This window comes from Passer domesticus, chromosome Z (assembly GCF_036417665.1).
Source record: "Passer domesticus isolate bPasDom1 chromosome Z, bPasDom1.hap1, whole genome shotgun sequence".
NCBI lineage: Eukaryota > Metazoa > Chordata > Aves > Passeriformes > Passeridae > Passer > Passer domesticus.
Window position 1 is genome coordinate 52,555,568 of NC_087512.1, and position 19,367 is coordinate 52,574,934.

The 19,367-nt window shown below is 39.1% G+C and overlaps 1 long non-coding RNA gene across 2 annotated transcripts; it reads left to right on the top strand.

The window, feature by feature from the left end:
• Positions 1-19,340, top strand: LOC135289880 (uncharacterized). Of its 2 annotated transcripts, none has more exons than XR_010352609.1 (5): positions 1-934; positions 1,893-2,027; positions 5,781-6,078; positions 16,069-16,181; positions 19,012-19,340. It is a non-coding gene; the product is annotated as an uncharacterized LOC135289880 (long non-coding RNA). The 2 variants fall into 2 exon arrangements; XR_010352610.1 differs by lacking the exon at positions 1-934 and adding an exon at positions 1,505-1,774.
• Positions 19,341-19,367: the final 27 nt, after the last annotated feature.

Below are 19,367 nucleotides of genomic sequence, written 5' to 3' on the forward strand. Positions count from 1 at the left end.
AATGGAAAGAACAGGGTTCAATATCTCTGTTTCAATGTATTCTCTATTTATCTTCTCTCTAAATAGCTATCCTTCAGTCCTACTGTACAATAAACAATGCTCTTAAACAATGTGAAACAGAATTAAAAAATTGAAGGAATAGTGCAGGTGCTCCAACCCTGGAAACACTGGAGGTCAGATGGGATGGGGTTCTGGGCAATATTTCCAGTTGAAGATGTCCCTGCTCATGCCAGCAGTGTTGGACTAGGTGACCTTTAAAAGGTCACTTTCAGCCCAAACCATTCTGTGATTCCATGAAAAATTATATCTGTTGCATTGTCACTGGTTTCTTGTAAGCTTCTAGGCTGCAATTAGATCCTCATCAAGCTATTCTCAAGTTGTTTCATCCACGTTCTAACCAGTAAATGCTACACTGAACTTACCACATCAGGATAGCACTACTCTCATGGAGTTCAAGCTGGAGATCATAAGGAAGTGTAGATTTTGGACACATACAGGGGTGCAGGCAGAGCTAAGCTAAACCAAGAGGACCATGGAGGCTGTGCAACTTAGAAGTTTGTGCTTGTGCTGTATTCCTTTTATGGTATCAAGTACTGTTTACTTCCCAAATACCAGTGGGGCTTAGGTGACACAATATGCAAACAGTGAAGGGGGGGGGCGCGCCTGGGTAAGTGATATTTCCTCTGAAAAACAGGTTGTATTTTTCTAACAGAGGGGACTGGTGTTTTAATTTCCCATGATGGTCACGTAGGTTTCATCAATCCTGTTTTCCAGTGTGTTGCATTGCCTCAGGCGACTCAATTGGTTTTAAGAGAGTCACTGTCAGCAGAGTGACACTTTCTACAGTGTTGTTGGTTGCTGTGCCCATGCACCACGGACACATGCATGTCTCCTGATAGCTTTTCCTCAAGTACACACCTCCTGCTTATTCTAGGTTGGTATCCAGTCCTTTTGTAATGGCTCCTCATCTGTATACGTTTCACAAATAAAACATCTCCTTATGCATTGCCCTTTACATATTCCAATTTCTAAACACCTCCCAGTAAACAAGAATACAAAATATTAGCATTCAAAATAATGTAACTAATATCACAAGTGTATTGAGAGTGATTGTATAGGAACATTTGATGTCAGACTTTGCATCAGTAAGCAGAGTATTGAACGTGGAATTGCCAGGCATAAAATCTTTATCCTGGATAATTTGTAAATAACAATATGCAGCACTACTGCAATCTAAGGAATTTATTTACTCCTTTGTGGTGCCAAACAAGTACAGCAGAACAACTTTTGCTTATTAAGGAAATAGAAATGAAAAAACCCAACAAAGTGAAAGTGGACTGAAGCCCTCTGGTTAGTTAGTCCAGTCTGTTCTGTTTTTTTCTACAGTCTCCCTCTTCCAAAGAAAAGGCACTGAGAAAAAGTTGTAGGGAATGTATTCAGACCTGTTTGCCTACACACCTGCTTTGCAGCATTGGGTGCTCAGGGTCACTATCTTGACGGAGGGAGTGTGAGGAGATAGTAGCCGAGGTAGGGAGTGCCAGTGACTCAGTCCTAATGCTTCCTTCTTGTCCACATGTCTTTCAGTCTGCTTCTTTCTCTGCAACCAGCCATCTTTGTGGACTGGTGTGGAGGGCTGTGGAAGGAAAAAGGCCACAGCTTTGCCAAATGAATGCTTCCTCCTGCACGTACATGTTCACAGCAGAGCAGCTGGACAGGGGCTGAACCACTCATCACATTTCTGTTGCAGGCAGACTGAGTGCACTCAGAGCAAAAGGTGCTTTCCCCCATTGTTTGTTTGTGTCACAGTATTAGTGAAAATCTGTCCCTTGTGTTGAATCATTTCCCAAAGGAAGTATAGTGACTTTTTTTTTTTTGGTATATCCTCCTTGCAGAGTCGATGAGAAAAACCAGAACCCGGAGTGTTATTTTCAATGGGAAAACAATAGGAGGGAAGTTAGGTAAATGAAAAGGAGGAAGGATGGACTGAGGAAAGGGAAAACACAACACAAGCGAGAGGAGAAAGAAATGTAAGCAAGGAAACCTGTATCTTAACTCCAAAATACCAAGGGAGCATTTAATTATCTTTATCAGTCTCTGCATATTGGTGCAATCACTGTATTTCACTTCTGCCATTGGTACTCTACAGCTTATAGGTGAACTCAGCTATTCTACATGAGAAAAGTAAAATAGGAAACAGGACTGCATTATGAGAGAAATTATTTTATTCAGTGAGTTAATGAAGGGAAAGAGGGAAAAGAGCTTCACTGCTTTAATTTATGCCTTTTAAGCTATATCAATTTGGAGCTTTGCCTCAACAGAGAGCTTCAAGGTGGTGAAAAAGGGGAATGTTACTGCCCTCCATAGTACAGAAATCATAGATCTGTTTCCTTTGATGGGATGTTGAAATACATTTTAGAAATAATGTTCAAATTAAAAAAAAAAATTGTATATACTTCAGATTTCTAAAAGTTAAACTTATATAGAGACCGTTGTCATAATTTTGTTCACTTGTCTAATTCAGCCTCAGGTACTCCTGTAGCTTCAAATCTGACCTGAACAGTTGTGAAAAACTTGAGAAAAAAACATTCAAGTTTTATTTACTTCTGGAGTCCCAAGGGGAAAAAAAAAATTGTCTATATTTTCAAGGTTAAAAAATGTAATGCATACATTGCTTACAGCAGTATTTCACCCACAGTTTTTAGCTGGGTTTATTTGTCAGAGAGGCAACTGTTAAATGAAAAAATAATAAGGTCAAGAATAAAGCTGTTTTCTTTGTAGCATGAGGGCATTTGAAATTTTTGAAATTTGCTAAAACATGATTCTAACCAGAAATGGCATTTGCCAATAGCCCAGAGGATTTTGGCCAGTATCTTGTTGTGTTTCATAGACATCTGGAGTGGTCACAGCCAAGGAAGAGGCTCAACCCTGAGGCTGTTTTCTTTCAACTCTGGCAGAGCATTGGTCAGCTATTTAGTTCTTTGTACCATCCCTGTTAGAGATATATTTCAATGTGTTGCTGTGGATGTATATGCTCATAGCTGGAGTGGCTAGAGGGGTCATTGTGATTATCTGTTCTGGACCTCTTTGGGGCTTATTTCTGTTTTATGCTGAGTGTTTATCATAAAACATATAAATGGTCTTGGGAAGATGAGGTAAGGGTACATCACTGGGCTTTGGAGAACACATCTGCATGATGTGCAGCACAAACACAAGCCCTTTTCAGCTGTTCGACCGGCATGCAGCCACTATGAGTCCTGCAAAGCTACACTGATGTACAGTTAACTTAAAAAAAAAACCACAAAACCCCATTATTTAAAAACAAATACTTATCTGCTTGTCTTGTTTTTTCACATCTTCATCTCCAAGGCTCTTATTTTTGGAGTCCTGTCTACTAATAACTCATTCTAATCCATGTTGTGGTTTTTGCTTTGGATAAAACTGCTTTTCCCCACAGGCTAATATTGATTGACAGCTTTCTCATCTCTAAATACTCCAAGTGCTATAACCATTTTTGCTTTGTACAGTCACATGCCGTGCTGTAAATACATCATGCACAAAATGTTAATTTATGTAACTGCTTTACCCGATATTTCTTTGCTCTGCATAAGTGACTTCACCAAAATTAATGATATTAAGTATTAAATTTATATTAATATTTTGGCAGTGCATTTTGGAATTTACTGCATTTTTAGAGATATCTGTCTTTAAAAAGAGAAAATTCTACCCCTGTATTAAAACACTCTGTGTTTCAAGACTGGCTGCGAAGGCACGAATTATGCATCATATCTTCCCTGTGCCAGATTAGAAAATAATGGTTTCCCTCTTATTTGAGTAGTTATAACTGGAGAACTAAATGAATACAAAATTTAACTTTTAATTTGGTTTCAAAAATTCAGCCATCAGTTTTTGAGGCTGAAGGAAGTATATAGGGGTATTTCTCCCCATTTACTACTACATATTGAATAAGTTGTGACCTACAGGACTTCCTGAGCCTTTTAAGTACAGGTCGGATTTTTTCTTCCATTAAATTGTCCAGCTGATCTTTATGCATTTATGGTTTTGATATTCAGAATATATTGTATTAAGAAATCCTATGATTTAACATTTGCAGTATGCAAATTTACCTCCTATTTTTAAAAACTTCTTTGAGTAGTAATACAACTTGATACCCCCTCAAATTAAATAATGAAACAAGATTTTGGGAAAAGAAGAACTGTCACAGAAACATTAAAAGGCATGTATTTTATTTAGGTGCTGTTAATGGAGAATTGTCACTGAGACAGCTTTTGTCAAAGTAGTGTTCAACTTTTAAATATTGCATAGTGAGCTGCCTGGATAATAGATTGAAGACTGCTTTGAGCATATTTTAGTGACATGCCTCACAACCATTCCTCAATCTCTGCTTTTCTCCTCTTCAGAAAATTAGAAAGCTTCTTTTTAAACGGTTTATCTCTGTATTGTGAGAGAAATGTGGTCAGATGTGGCTGTCAAAAGTCCCATAGAGGACCATTACTTTATGGTAATCTTCATCAGGTGCTATTTATTTCAACTCCTTAAATATTTAAATAAATTTAGATACTTACATTTAAATATCCTTTAGCCTTCGTTTCCTCTTCTGAAAGATGTGCTCCTACTACCTTGTAATGAGCCTTTTTATATATGAAAAATTACATCGGACACTTTTTATTTTAAATGAAATAGTGAAAATAGCCATTGAATATTTCTGCTTTGTACTTATATACTTAAACTATGATTTTGTACTGTACTTATAGTGAGTCTTTTTCGATTTTCAAAGCATGAAAAAGAGTCTGACATAATAATTTGTGATACTCTTCCTGGTTTTCTTGTGTATTGGAATAATTGTTATGTTAAAACATAACTGTTTTTATGTTATCTTTTTTAACTGCCAGTTTGATGCACCATTGCTTCCCTTTTGGATTTTTTTTAAATGCAAAAAATTATAGAGAGAATGTAGGTCACATGTCACAACAACTGCTTCCATGTCCCTGCTTAGACCTGAATCTGCAGAGGAAAAACATACTGTCTGCTCTGAAAACACCAGTTTAAAAACTGAAATGAGAACAGACAGAAACAAATGTTTCTCAAGTTTTCTTTAATTATTGTAACTCATGGATATCACACTAGTAGCAATAACATTTGCTGGTAGGCTCAATATTTGCAACAGCTGTGCATGGAGCACTGGAGGTTATGTGCCTGCCTGTGTCTCAGAAAGTTGCGGCCTATACATATTTTTTAACTAAGGAATCAATAAAACTGTCCTGACTCTATTACCAATTTTACAGAAAAAAATGGGGAGATTCCTTCAACCTATAAATTGATAAAATTTCACGACCCACTTTCTGAGGCTTTCTTAATATTCCTACAAATCCATCTCCTCCTAAATCTAGTTAGTGCCTATTGACTGGTAGTCCTTATTTTGCTATGTGATCCTACCTGGAAATCCCATACTAAGCATGTACTTTGGATTTATTGTGTGTGGATGACAGCCATGTGGTGAAACTCTTACCAAAAATCGGGAAAAATAAAACTCCCTAACACCAATATAGCAGTACAAAGCAGGTGTTCTTTGGTCGGATGCAGGAGGGTGTATCTTCCCTGAAAGCTGTGCATACTGATCTTAGAAAAAGCTCCTGTTTATATACTGTAATTTACATCTGCATACATTGATTTTCCTGGAATAAACATGTGTATAATAAACATTTTCCCCAAATCATTAACATGTGTTTTCTCCCCTCTGCTTATGTTCTTCTGTACTGCAGATCTCTCTGGTGGTCACCAACCCCAAAGTCACATCTGACCGCCTGGTGAACTGGCAAAAGTTGGCACAACTGAGCTGGTTGCTCTCCTGTTCTCCTTCCTGCAGAATAAGCATTCAGTGGTTCCACAGGCCAGTGGTTTTTAAAGAATAAGCATTGTGTTAGCCCACCAGGTGCACACAATTTTTCATCAACAAAACTCTTTTAAGACAGGCATGTGATTATCCCAGATGAGGCTGAAATGAGACTATATTCAATATAAACAAGTCACAGTCTTGCAAAACGAGTTGCTGTTCAACAGGTAATGTAATATAGTTTCAGTAGTGTTTCCCACTTTTTAAGCATAGTTCTGTATGTTAATATCCTTCAGAGGACAAAAATATCTCTTGTTATTCACCTGACACTCTCATTAGCCTTTGACTTCGAAGCAGTTCTGAAGAAAGGAAGGAGGAACAAGCTAAATAGCTTAACATTTTAAATCTCATTTACTTTATGATAATAATGACATTTATTTCCAAAACAAAATTACTTAGCATACAGGGGCAAAGAGGATTACAGGTCTGCTGGGGTGTTAGCATAAATCCCAAAGTGTGGTAACTAAATGCATTTGTAATTCTAGTTCCTGACAAAGACTGCTGATATCATGACATAGACAGCATTAAAATAGCAAACCCTCTGGGCTAAGGAGCCAGGTTTAAATCTGGGATATTTATCCTTGAAAAAGTAATACCCAGTTAAGTGTGTCCCGCTCCAGGTGAGGACGGTGAATTCTTAAACATCACTCAGGCAGTCAGTCACTAAGAGACCAAACATACCCAAAAAAGGTTTTCATTCCTACGCAGAAGAGCTTCAGTACTATTTTTTGCCTTAGTGATAGTATGAAGAGCTGGATGCAAGATATCATTCCCCTCCCATTAAACTTTATATGACAGAGCTTATGTATTCTTAGAGCTTTTCAGTTCTCTCAAGGGAAAATTTTTTCTAATGTTTTCTAATTTTTTCTTCACTGTGAATGCAAAGGGATCCTTACTGCTTTTCTAGAATCTATCTGATCCAAAAATATTACATGCATAAAAAGTTAAGCTTAAAAGAAAACTATTTAACTATAGAAAGATTTGGCATCTCTGAAAGAGCTCTCTGTACTTAAGATCAGGAAACATACAGTGTTCAGATAAAACAGGCTTCATCTTAAAAGGTCTGCTCCAAGTGCATATTTTGAGTTTTGGTGAGTTCAAAGCCTGCTGGGCTAGCTTTCTGAATTATAGGGAGATTAAAAGTTTCATCACAGGCTGATAATTCTGCTTCTCTGCTTCCACAGAGTTCAGCAAATCAGCAGAACTGTGCATGAAGTCCAGTCCAGCAGAGCCCCTGATCACTCAAAATGCAGTGTTCAGCTGCTCAGCATGACTCTTCTTGCTGCAGTGTTGCCACACTCCCTGATTTTTCAGGGTTGGAGTGCTACAGAATTAGATCCTTTCAGTGATTAGCTCTTTCATCAGTCTTTGCAATGACACTGAACATTGTGCTTAAAAATTTCTAGGTAAAGGAAGAACGGATTTTTATGTTTTCATTGGATTGTGACAGAAGTATGGCCTATTTTTATTTCCTGCACCATACACCAATCTTAGCTTTAAAATAGGATACGTAAGTCTAAGCAATTATCTACAGAAAAGAGATTGATCAATGTCAGTAAATTAAGGATTTTTAATGACTTTTGTGATTCAGGAATGAGAAATTATATTGCCGCTGCTAGGACCTATTAAAGTTTTATTTATATGTATTTGGTTTTCTTTTACTCATTGGAAAGGGAAAGTAAGTTTTGTGAAAAAATTATAAAAGGAAAACGGCTTCTTTTTAGTTAAATATAGAATTGAAGATATAGGGGAGATAAATGGCTCCAATACTTTAAAAATCTTTCCATTGCTAACCATTGGTGTGAATCAAAGACTGCAGGGTCAGACTATGCACAACAGAAACCTAACTTGGAATGTCTGATGCGATGCTCCATTTCTCCCTGCTCTGCAGACAGCTCAGTTTCTCAACAGCCAGACCTTAAGTCACCATTGCTGAAAGCACAACATTGAAAAGGAGCCATAATTACCCCCACAGGTGCAGCTGTCAGGCATTTGTGCCACTGGTAGAGGATGGGCAGATGACAGGAGGACCTTTCTAAACAGTCTTAACCTGGGGGGTCCCCTGGTTACAAGTCAGGATCCAGAGCAGCAGTTTTATACAGTGGTTCTTCAGCAGAAGAAATAAATTAACAGAATAGAGTATATTTTCTTGTCAATTGTGACTGTGATACCTGATGTGCTAATAGGAGCCCTACACCAATGGAAAGCTGTAGGGAAGGAAGGCGGGTTTAGAAAGAGGAGAGCCTAAATGCATGACACTTTTATGACTGGTCTGCCATGTATGGTCTCTTGGGAAAGCCAGGAGTTAATAAAATATATGCATAATGCTTCTCATACTGTAGTATTTATAAAGTTTTTGGCAGGCCTGAAGCTGTTAGTGAATTATGGGAAGGTCCCTTAAGATGGAAAGATGTGGTTCATTCGTTTATTACTTACACCATCTGGGAACTCCTGGTTTTTGTGGGTTGAGCTAGATGACAAAAGTTATTAAGTATTTTCTTTGATGTCATAATTATTTTTTGGTAGGAAATGTAAGAGTTCAGCAAAGTTATTGCTGTGGATGGAAAGAGCAAAATCATAGCATTCTAATCTGCATCTCTTTAATGCTAGTAAGATAGTTTAAACTTGTAATGACTTTCAATTTGCCATTAAGTATAATGGCAAAAATAATAATAAAAAAGATGATCTGATAGGATTGGTTAGGTAAAGACAAAATTGTGAAGGCATGCAAGTCTTATTCCAGGCCCTTAAATAGGCCCTGACAACACAGCCAGAAACATGCAATCTCACCTGTTCATGGACTCATTGAATCATAAAATGGCTTGGGTTGGAAGGGACCTCAAAGCTCATCCAATTCCATTCCATTACCCCAAGTTGCTCAGAGCACCATCCAGCCTGGCCTAGAATGCCTCCAGGGATGGGGCAGCCACAGCTTCTCTGGGCAAGCTGTGCCACTGTCTCACCATGCTCACACTAAAGAACTGCTTCCTAATATCCAAGACCAACTTTCTCTTATAGCAAACAGAATTTAAAGCTCATTGAAGTAATTTCGTTCACTGAAATGTAATGAGAAGCAAAACTGTAAGGACAGTTATTTAGAGATTTATGTTTTGATGGATGAAAACGCTTGCTATTTTTAATGCTTTGCTAAATTATGCTTAAGAAATTAATGACTAAGGAATTCACCAATAGCATTCTAGTTAAGTTTTTAGTTAGCACACTATATTATAATGTTTAAGACCTATAAATTCACATTTTTAATACTGTCACAAAACTGGGTCAGCAATTTGAAAAAGAAATATAACTTGTCTTTTTAATACTTTTCTTACAAAAATTAAGAATGCTTGCAAATGGGCAATCTAATCAAGTCATATTTTCAAAAATCTGTAGAACATATTACGATCTTTCTAGAAACAAGTGATTTGTGGCATATACCTAATCATATTTATGTGCCAAGGCTAAAAATTTAAATATGATATATATAGTCAAGATTCTCAAATTCTTTGATGCTTGAGGAAAATACATCACAAACTCCTCAAAATCAGGCTATACTTACCTATACTACTATACTTTAATATATTTTTCAATATGTGAACTGGGTAATTAAAGGGAAGCAAAAGTGCAAAATTAATTTTCATTTTACCTATGTAATGGAATGGTTGACAACATTAACAGAAGTACTGCTATCTGTAAATGGTACTTAGTATTAACAATCAAACTACTTGGTTTCAGTCCCCTTTTCAATGATTGGTTTTCCTAGACCATTTTTGCTTCTCCCATGAAAATAACAGAGCAGGGCTTGGGGTATTTATTTTTTCATTGTAGAAGTAGAATTTCAAATTACTTTTTGAAATATATTTATTGTTTCCATAGCTCAGATCACCAGAGATCACATGCAAATATTCATTCCTTCTGTCCAAGTCAGTAATTGGTTCCAGTGTTTTGTCAGCTGAAATAAGAACTAATATTTTGATGTAAATTCTTAAATATGTGTTCTATTCTGCCAAAATACAGGAGGTTGGAAAACACCACAACTTTAACTGAGGTGACAGTCAAGGGATACTCATGGAGACTCTTCAATATTTAATGCCACTTATGGCAGAAAGGAAGATGAAAACAAACACTAGACTTGACTGATGTAGTTAGTGGGACACCATTTGTCACTGGAATTCACAGGTCTAGCTTACCTCTTCATTTTATCCTCATACAAAATTTCACAAGGAGTGTATTTCCCTGTTGCTAACTGGGAGAAGACACACATTGTGTCTACAAAAAGCCACGTTGATGAAGTAGATTGCTGCCCACCAGCCTTGCCCCATTTTCTTAGGTTCCATGTGTCAGAGTCACTGAGGAACTATTTGTGTGCTCATCACACAAGCATTTGGGAAGAGGTGACACAAGGCTGAGGGCAAGGCAGTATTTGAGTTCTGGGAAAAACAGTTCCACTGCAGCCTTCACATTGCAACCACTGGTGGGGACATCCTCTGCTTAGGTCTTTTCTTATGCACAGAAATGGCAGGGATTGAGTTCAGCTTAAGCTGAATTCTTTCTTGAAAGATGATGTGACTGAATTACATTGTCATTAAAAAGCTACAACTAAGTGGCACATCAATTTAAAGGATTAACCTGAGCATGTAACTGTAAATTTAAAAAAATGAAAGTAAGGCACAAAATCAAAATGAGGCAGAGTATATTGCAGAGGCTGAAAAGTAATAATACTGAAAAGTATTTACAATAATACTGAAAAGTATTGTAAGCTCATGTGTGGGGCCTACAAAGAAATTTATAATTCAGCAATTTAACTAAGGTGAAAGGAAATAAAGGAGAAACAGGGAAGGTTGGAGCATTCTTCTCTCTCTTTTGCTTCTTTCTTCACAGAAAGACAATTTGAGCTTATTTATGATTGTTGCCTGAACAAAACATAGCTTTAGCTAGGAGTCAAATAAGTGGCAAGAAAATGGGAGAAAGAGTCTTGAAAGAATACCAAATGAGTTATGTGCATTTCAGTCTGTGAACCCCACCAATTATTTCCAAGATTCCTTCAAAGAAAAAGGAAGAGTGGAAGAAAGTCCGCTGTGTTATTTATCTCTAAAAAAGGCATGTGGAAGGGACAACGTGAAGAGTTGCAGAGCAGTCCCACTTGAAGCTGATTCCTGGGAAGAGATAGGAAAAAATTATATGTGACTGTTTCAAAGCTTCAGATAACAAGGCAGTAAGACAGAGCCAGCATGGATTTATCTAGAACAAATCATGCTAAATCTATCGAATTTCATTCCTGACAGAGGGATAGTCATAGTAGACAAAGTAAGAAACAGCTGTTATATCCATGGCCTTTTATGAATACTTTACTGCTTCTGCCTTTCACCATTTGTAAGCAAACTAGTGTAACATGTTCTAAATTAAATAACTGGTACATTCATATACCACTTGCTGAAAGGCTGCTCTCAGAAATCAGCAATTAATGAAGTGTTCTGAGAGAGAGAAAGAATTTCAGGCTGCATTGACAGGTTACTATCCTGAATCCTTTGTGTAACACTATTTACATTCATAGCTGAATGTGTACTAACGCAGTTTCCAAGTAACACCATGATAGGAGAGTTCACAGTCACTCTAAGGCGCAATGTTAGAATTTAGACTTGAAACATGCTTTTGCACAGAAAAGTGAATGCCATTTTTTATTATTTACTTCAAAGATCAGACTGAAATCCACCAAAACTCTCTGCCAGTAATAGGGATCAGAAAACTCTTATTTAAATAAAGTAACAACTATTATTGTCATTTGCATGAATGCCTATTTTATAATCAGAGACAGTAAATTGCTTCCTGACACTGGGATGCATATATGTTCATCCTTTCCTTTCAAAATATAAAATGATGGCAATATGGATGTAGATGAGATTTTGCTCTGTTTTAGAGAAAAACCAAGTATTAGAATCTGTAAGTTGCATGCAGCCGGTGGGTTTTTTTTAGTATTTCCCATTGCTGTTATCACCTATAATGCTGTAAGTGAAAGCACAAGCAGAAAATCAAATTAAAAGGGTAAGTTTAAAAGCAGATATAGAAAACCTAGCTCATACTGAGACTGTTCTCTTAGTGCTGATGTTGATCCCTTTGTTTTTATATCACCTTTTTGGTTTTTATTTTGCCTCAAAACAAAACCAGCAAAATTAATCCAAATCTTCCCATGCAGCATCCAGCATTCATTAGAAGAATAGTATGAAAAATAATCCATGGTATTTTCTCACAAGAATTTATTTTCTGGGGTATCAAAAGAATTCATAATGTAAAGCAAGAATTTTTTCATATGGAAGTTAACACATCCGGCATGTCTGTCTTCAGCACTTCACATGTGTGATGCATTTACTTTAAATCCAAAATTAAAAGACAAGGAACAAGATAGATTGGATTTTTTGATAAGAACAAGCCCAGTCAAAAGCTCAAAGGTTAGTAATACTCTTTCAAAATCCATTTCAATGTATGAACTCAATGGGATGTGGAGAAAACTGTTAGATAATGGTTCAAGCAACCTAAGAAACAAGTGGCTTCATTACTTTTCTACCAGGAGGGAATAGATGGAAAAGAATGAAAGAATGGCAGTACAGTGTAGAGGAAAATTACAGTCCTTACAAGGTGGCTTCATAAGGAGCAGAGTCAGGACCACACAGTCTTGATTTGCTGCTGTTAAAATCCATGGATTTAGCAACATTTATACATAAACATTTGATTTGCTTTTCCCAATGAGAGTTTTATGATCAGTCAAATAATTTGTTTTTCTAGGCTACCACAGCTTTTGCAGAAATATGCATAGGATTTGTAGGCAGTCCAGAAATATGACAGAAATACAAAAGATCTGATATTAGTTCTACGGAGTCTTTTTTTTTTCTTTTTCTTTTTTTTTTTTTTTTTTTTTTTTTTGTGGATTTTGTTTTGGTTCTTGCTTCTTGTTCTTTCCTTTTTAGGTTTTTTTTTCAGTTTTTGAGTTGTACTGTTGGCATATTAGCATGCCTTTAAGCTCACATCTTGCCTTATCAGTGTACTGCTTTGATGATTTTGTATTTTGTTTTTCCAGTCTTCTCATTTTTTCTTTTCCTTTGACCTATTTTTATTTTTTAAAATATAAAGTATTTTATAACACTTTATGACTGAATCAGAAGACCACATTCAAAAAAATCTAAAAAAATACTAAACTATCCTATATACACTGAAGTGTGTCATGGGGACACAGGTCCCAAGATTTCTGAGAAAGGAGACTGGAATGTTTATTTACTGCTTATAGTCCCAAGACTCACACTCCATGAGAGCAGACCTGAAAATTGTAGCAGCCCTGGGAGGACTGAGTCGGACATCTGTGCAATCAACATAAAGGAAACTAAATCCAGGTCTGCATGAAGATCCTTTTCTTCAGTGTGACTACCCTGTCGTGTATTCCAAAGAGAAAGCACTCCTCTCTGGAGCCAGACATCACAGAACTTCCTCATGTGACTGACATAAAAAAATGTCAGTTTATTTGTGCCTCTTAACGAGGCTGGTTTGTCTGGGAGGAAGAAGGAGCTACACAGCTTGAGTTGGGCACTAAGGCAAAGAACTGCCAGGCATGATCCCTGGTGGACCCACATCCACACTGAGCAGAATCACAGGAATCTAGATCAGAGCAGGCCTCTTGAGTCAAACGTTTTTTCCAGCTCTTCTCTTCCTCACTCTCTGCCCCAAAAATGCCATTCAAAATAAAATAAAAAAGCTGTTGCCAGGCAACCTCTCACCATATCTTGAAGACAATTTTTTATGTGGATGCGAGATGCTGAAGTCTGTATGAATGTATTAGGCACAAGATAATTATTGAATTGCTAATGAGAAAATAATAATCACACCTTTCTTAATTATATATGTGCTAGATAGAGATCAAACTCATTAATTATTAACTACCTTTCCAATCAGCTTTTTCATTAATCTTCACAGAACGTGAGTTTAAAGTGTAACAAATCCCTCTAAATTTATGGAGCCTGATGAGATTAATCTGAGGATACTCAAAAAGCTGGCTGATGTCATTGTGAGGCCTCTTGATTTTTGAATGGTCTTGGGAATCTCGAGAGGTCTCTGTTGTCTGGAAGCTGGAAAACAATGCCCCAGTTTTCAGGAAGGGCAAGAAGGATGACCTGGAGACTACAGGCCTGTCAGTCTCACTTCAGTGCCTGGTAAAATTATGGAGAATATTATTCTGAGAGGTAGTGAAAAATACCTAGAGGACAATAACCATTGGTCACAGCCAGCACAGCTTGCTGAGGGGAAAGTCTTGCTTGTCAAACCTAATTCCTTTTGCGACAAGGTAAGCCACCTACAGGATATGCCAACTGATGTACTGTTGTGGATTTCAGTAAAGTTTAGGATCCTGTCTCTCATAGGATCCTTCTGGACAAAATGTCCAGTCCATAACTGGATAAACATGTGATGAGTGAGCAACTGGCTCACCAGTCAGGCAGAAAGGGTTACTGTGAATGGGGTGACATCAAACTGGTGACCTGTCACTAGCAGGGTCCTGCAGGGCTCCATCCTCAGCCTTGTGCTCTTTAACATCTCCATAAACAATCTGCACGCAGGACTGGAAGACAGACTCAGCAAATTTGCAGATGATACAAGGCAGGGAAGAGCTGTTGCTTCCCTCAAAGGCAGGGAGGCCCTGCAGAGACCTCGATGAATCAAAGGGCAGGGTAATCACCAACTGTGTGCAGTTCAACAAGGAAACATGCTGGACTCTGCACCTGGGATGGGGCAACCCTGGATGTATGGAAAGACTGGGGAATGAGAGGCTGGAGAGCAGCACCTCAGAGAGGGACCCGGAGGTCCTGGTCCATGACAAGTTGAACAAGAGCCAGCAGTGCCATGGCAGCCAGGAGGGACATCCCTGTCCTGGGGGCATCCAGCCCAGCATTCCCAGCTGGGCAAGGAAGGGGATTGTCCCACTCTGCTCTGAGCTGGGGTGGCTCCACCTTGAGTCCTGGGGGCAGTTTGGGGCACTATAGTATAAGAAAGACATTTAGCTATTCAAAGATGTCCAAAGGAGGCCATGAAGATGGTGAAGGGCCTTGAGGAGAAGCCTTGTGAGTTGTGAGGAGTGGCTGAAGGCACTTGGTCTGTTCAGCCTGGAGGAGACTGAGGGGAGACCACACTGGGGTCTGAAACTTCCTTGTGAGGGGAATAGGAGGGGCAGACCCTCATCTCTTCTTTGTCATGACCAGTGATAGGACCTGAAGGAATATCTGGAAGTTGTACTGGGGAGATTTATGTTGGATATCAGAAAAATGTTTTTCACCCAGAGGGTGTTTGGGCACTGGAACAGGCTCCCTAGGGTAGTGGTCACAGCACCTGAGTTCAAGAAGTTGGGCCCATGGTGTGATTCTTGGGACTGTCTAGTGCAGGACCAGAAAATGGACTTGATGATCCTGGGTCTCTTAAACTCTTGATATTCTATGATTTTATAAATGAAATACACTGCACTGGTCCTCAAGTCAAAGAAGGTGTTATTCAAGCAATTCTTCATATTAAAGGTACAATATATATGGAGTGTTATTCTGAGAATGCTGCAGTGATTAGATGCATGGATATTCCATTCTATTAATGTTCCTATTTTGGAAGCAGAAATGGGAAATAAAAAACCCATCAGAAATATCACTGCATTGCCATAAACAGCTGCTATTGTCAAAGGTAGTTTGTTGGCTACACCAGTACCAGGGTTCTGCTGCTGAGCGCCACACCTTTCATTCTGGCCCCTACACTAACTAGATCTCCATAAGTTGATTTAATTCACTGACGTGTCAGAAACCACCATAGCAAAAGGAAGGTGGTTGGTTGTTTAATCTTTTGGTGTTGCTGTGTTGCATTTGAAGGGTCCGGCAAGTGCCAGAGGGGATAAAAGTGCATGGGTGAGACCATTTGGCTGGTGGGCAGAAAAGAAAGAGAGATGGGTGTCAGAGGAAATTTCACCTGCAGGTAGCATCAGACCTAATATAAAATCCCTCCAAAAAACCACAGGGATATTTTGACTCCCCTTTTGCTCTGGAGGGTTACAAAGCCAATCTCCTGCTTCCTGCACAGCTCCTTTAGCAATTAGTCTGTTATATAAAAGGTGACTTTTCCTGCCTCTCCTCTGTCTCTGCACATAGATGGTGCTGGGATTCAGGCATGCCAAGCAGCTCAGCCCCTGCAGAGGACCTGGCTGTGGTGATACCTACCCACAGGGTGAAACCTGGCCCCACCTAGGGAACTGGATGATTAGGTGAGGCAGAGGTTTTATCCAAGAATCTGAAAAATTTAAATACATATAGGGTTTGGAGGTTCTTTGTTTGTTTGTTTGTGGGTTTTTTGTTTGTTGGTTTGTTGTGGTTGTTTTTTTTTTGTTTTTGTTTTTGTTTTTTTTTTGGGGGGGGGGGGGTTTTGCCAAGAAAAATAAATACAGAGAGGATACTGAAGACACTGAGCCATCTCCCAGTACTTGCAGGAGCATTATGAATGCCTTCTTATAAAATGGATCACTCTGCATTCAACAAGAAGATTATTAAGCAGTACTGTTTAAGTAATAACTAAATTATAAAGTTGAATTTGTGCTTTTCAGCTCATTTCTCATCTCAGTAATTCCTGTAGTCAATCAAATGTGAAGCACTGGTCACTGTGATATTTATGCATTTTTGTGTTTTATACATTGTGTTTAATTGTTTAGGGAAAAGAATAGTAAAACAAATACCCGTTGCATGCTAAATTAGCAATTACATTTAGTTAGAATTAGGGAACATTCATCACTTTTTAATCCCTGTTACCATGTATTGTCAGTAGCTGGAATGACACTGTGTTCCAGTGTGGCCAGTAACATGATCTTAAAGCAGGTAACTTCATCTCCAGCAAGTATTATGAAACTTAAAAATATCTTAAGCAGCTGATTCTGTTGCACATCCATGGAGGTTGCTCCATACGGCTGCTTTCCACTTCCAATTCATTCCTACGACGCAACAGGAACCGTCAGTGAAAAGAGCATAGCGTGTTTCCTCTGCTGGCAGTTGGTTGTATGGTGCAGCTTCTTTTAAGGCCGTGTCACTGGTTCTTCTTCTTCATCTGTGACACCAAAATTTTCACCTGTGGGCCAATTTGTAATTACTTCCAGAATCCCAGGGCGATTCAGTTTACCAATATGGGTGCACTGTGTGATAAGAACAATCCACTTGCTCCATGTAGCACTGGTGGCATGGTGGGTGGAGGGAACCTTGCCTTTGAACATCCACTCCAGCATGGGTAGTCGGGGTGCCAGGAGGAGTTGTGCTTCTGTACCAATAACCTCTGCTCTGAGGTGGCTTGGAATCCTTCATAGGCAGCAAGATTTCTTTCTCTATTGGGGTGTAGTTTGCTTCAGACCCTCTGTAGCTTCAGCTCCAAAATCCCAGTGGTCGACCCCGAGTCTCCCCAGGCACCTTCTGCCAAAGGCTCCCGGACAAGCCATGGTCCCCAGCTGCAGAGTGGAGCATGTTCTTCACCTCTGGTCCTGTCCTGACCGGGCCAAGTGCTACTGCTTAATCTGGACAAAAGCTTGTTGCTGCTCAGGGCCCCAGTGGAAATCATTCTTCTTATGGGTGACCAGGTAGAGAGGCCTCACAATCTGACTGTACTCAGGAATATGCATTCTCCAAAAACCTATGGCACCTAGGAAAGCTTCTGTCTCCTTCATATTGGTTGGTGGAGACAGCTGTGATCTTGTTGATGACATCCGTAGGAATTTGATGCTGTCCATCTTGCCACTTTACTCCTAGGAACTGAATTTCACAAGCCAGTCCCTTTACTTTGCTCTTTTTGATGGCAAAACCCACTCCCAGAAGGATTTGGATGATTTTCTGTCCTTTCTCAAACACTTCTGCAGCTGTGTTCCCCTATCAATATACTGTAGGTGTTCTGGAGCCTCACCCTTTTCTAGTGCAGTCTGGGTCAGTCCATGGCAGATGGTAGGACTGTGCTTCCATCCCTGGGGCAGTTGGTTCCAGGTGTACTGCACTCCCCTCCACATGAAAGCAAACTGAGGCCTGCATTCTGCTGCCAGAGGAATGGAGAAAAATGCATTGGCAATATCGATAGTGGTGTACCACTTCGCTGCCTTGGGCTCAAGCTCCTACTGGAGCTCTAACATGTCTGGCACGGCAGCGCTCAGTGGTGGAGTCACTTCATTCAATGCACGGTAGTCCACCGTCAGTCTCCGTCCTCCTTCAGATTTACACACAGGCCAAATGGGGCTGGTGAAGGGTGAGTGGGTTTTGCTGACTGCCCCTTGGCTCTCCAGCTCTCGGATCATTCTGTGGATGGGGATCACAGCATCTCGAGTCAGTTCTTGTGATAGCAAGTGAACTGAAGAGCGCACACACACACACACAAACACACACACAAACACATTCTTTGCACACTTTCTAAATTATTTCCTTCAGCTGCAGAACATTCAGCCTCTAAATGTCAGAGAAGATGCAGTAGGAGCTAGATTTAGCTGGCACTAATAATGAATTTCTGCTTCTTCTGCAACTGATCCAAGGATACAGGCCTTTTCCCCTCATTTTGGGTAACAGTGGTGAAGTAGGCATGTAGAAAGATTTGAAAACTACATAGTGAACTGCTTCAGTTCTGAAACTCAATACCACTGAAATCCACGTCTAAGACATCAAACTCTGAGATATCTTAATCTGCTTAATCTGCTTTGCTGTGCTTGCCCAACCTATTTCTCCCAAGGCTGATTAAAATAAAGTGCGAGGTACATGGATGACTAAGACAGGTCTGATGAGAATCTGCACCACATTATTTTTGTGAAGAGGACTATATCCATATACCCTCAATCCCACCAAATGCCAGTGGCCAGCTGGCCTCCAAACTAGTAAAAAAGATTAGAAGGAAAACAATGGACAGATAAACACAAGTAGAATTTTGACCCACAAAATGACATTAGTAATTCAAAGATCATGGTTGAGTAATATTTTGCTTCAAGTATTGTGTGGGTGAGTATCTGGATCAAAACAGATCCTGTAAATATTTGGTGTGGATATTTCAATCTCTCTAATAAACTCCACTTTTTTTTTCCCCCTCAGGTTAACCTCTGGAGTTCAGCAGTTTCCTGGGTGTTGCTTTACCAGCCAGTTGTGTTGTGGTGCTCTTATTTTATTTGATGCAAATCTTGGAAACTCCTCCACAGAAGTTCCACTTTGAAAATGCAGATGTGTGAAATGAAGTGAACACATTTGTGTGTGCTTAATAGTTTTCTCTAATCTTCTAAGAACTAGCTTAGAAAGATACAGGAAGGAGTTAAAAAAATGTTCTATATCTGTGTAGAACTGTCTAAACACCCCATTCAAAGGTATTATTTTAATCAATGGGATTTGTAGAAGAAGGGTTAGCAGCCAAAAGGATAGAAGAAAGTCTCTTCTGGAGAGTGGACTGGCAGTAA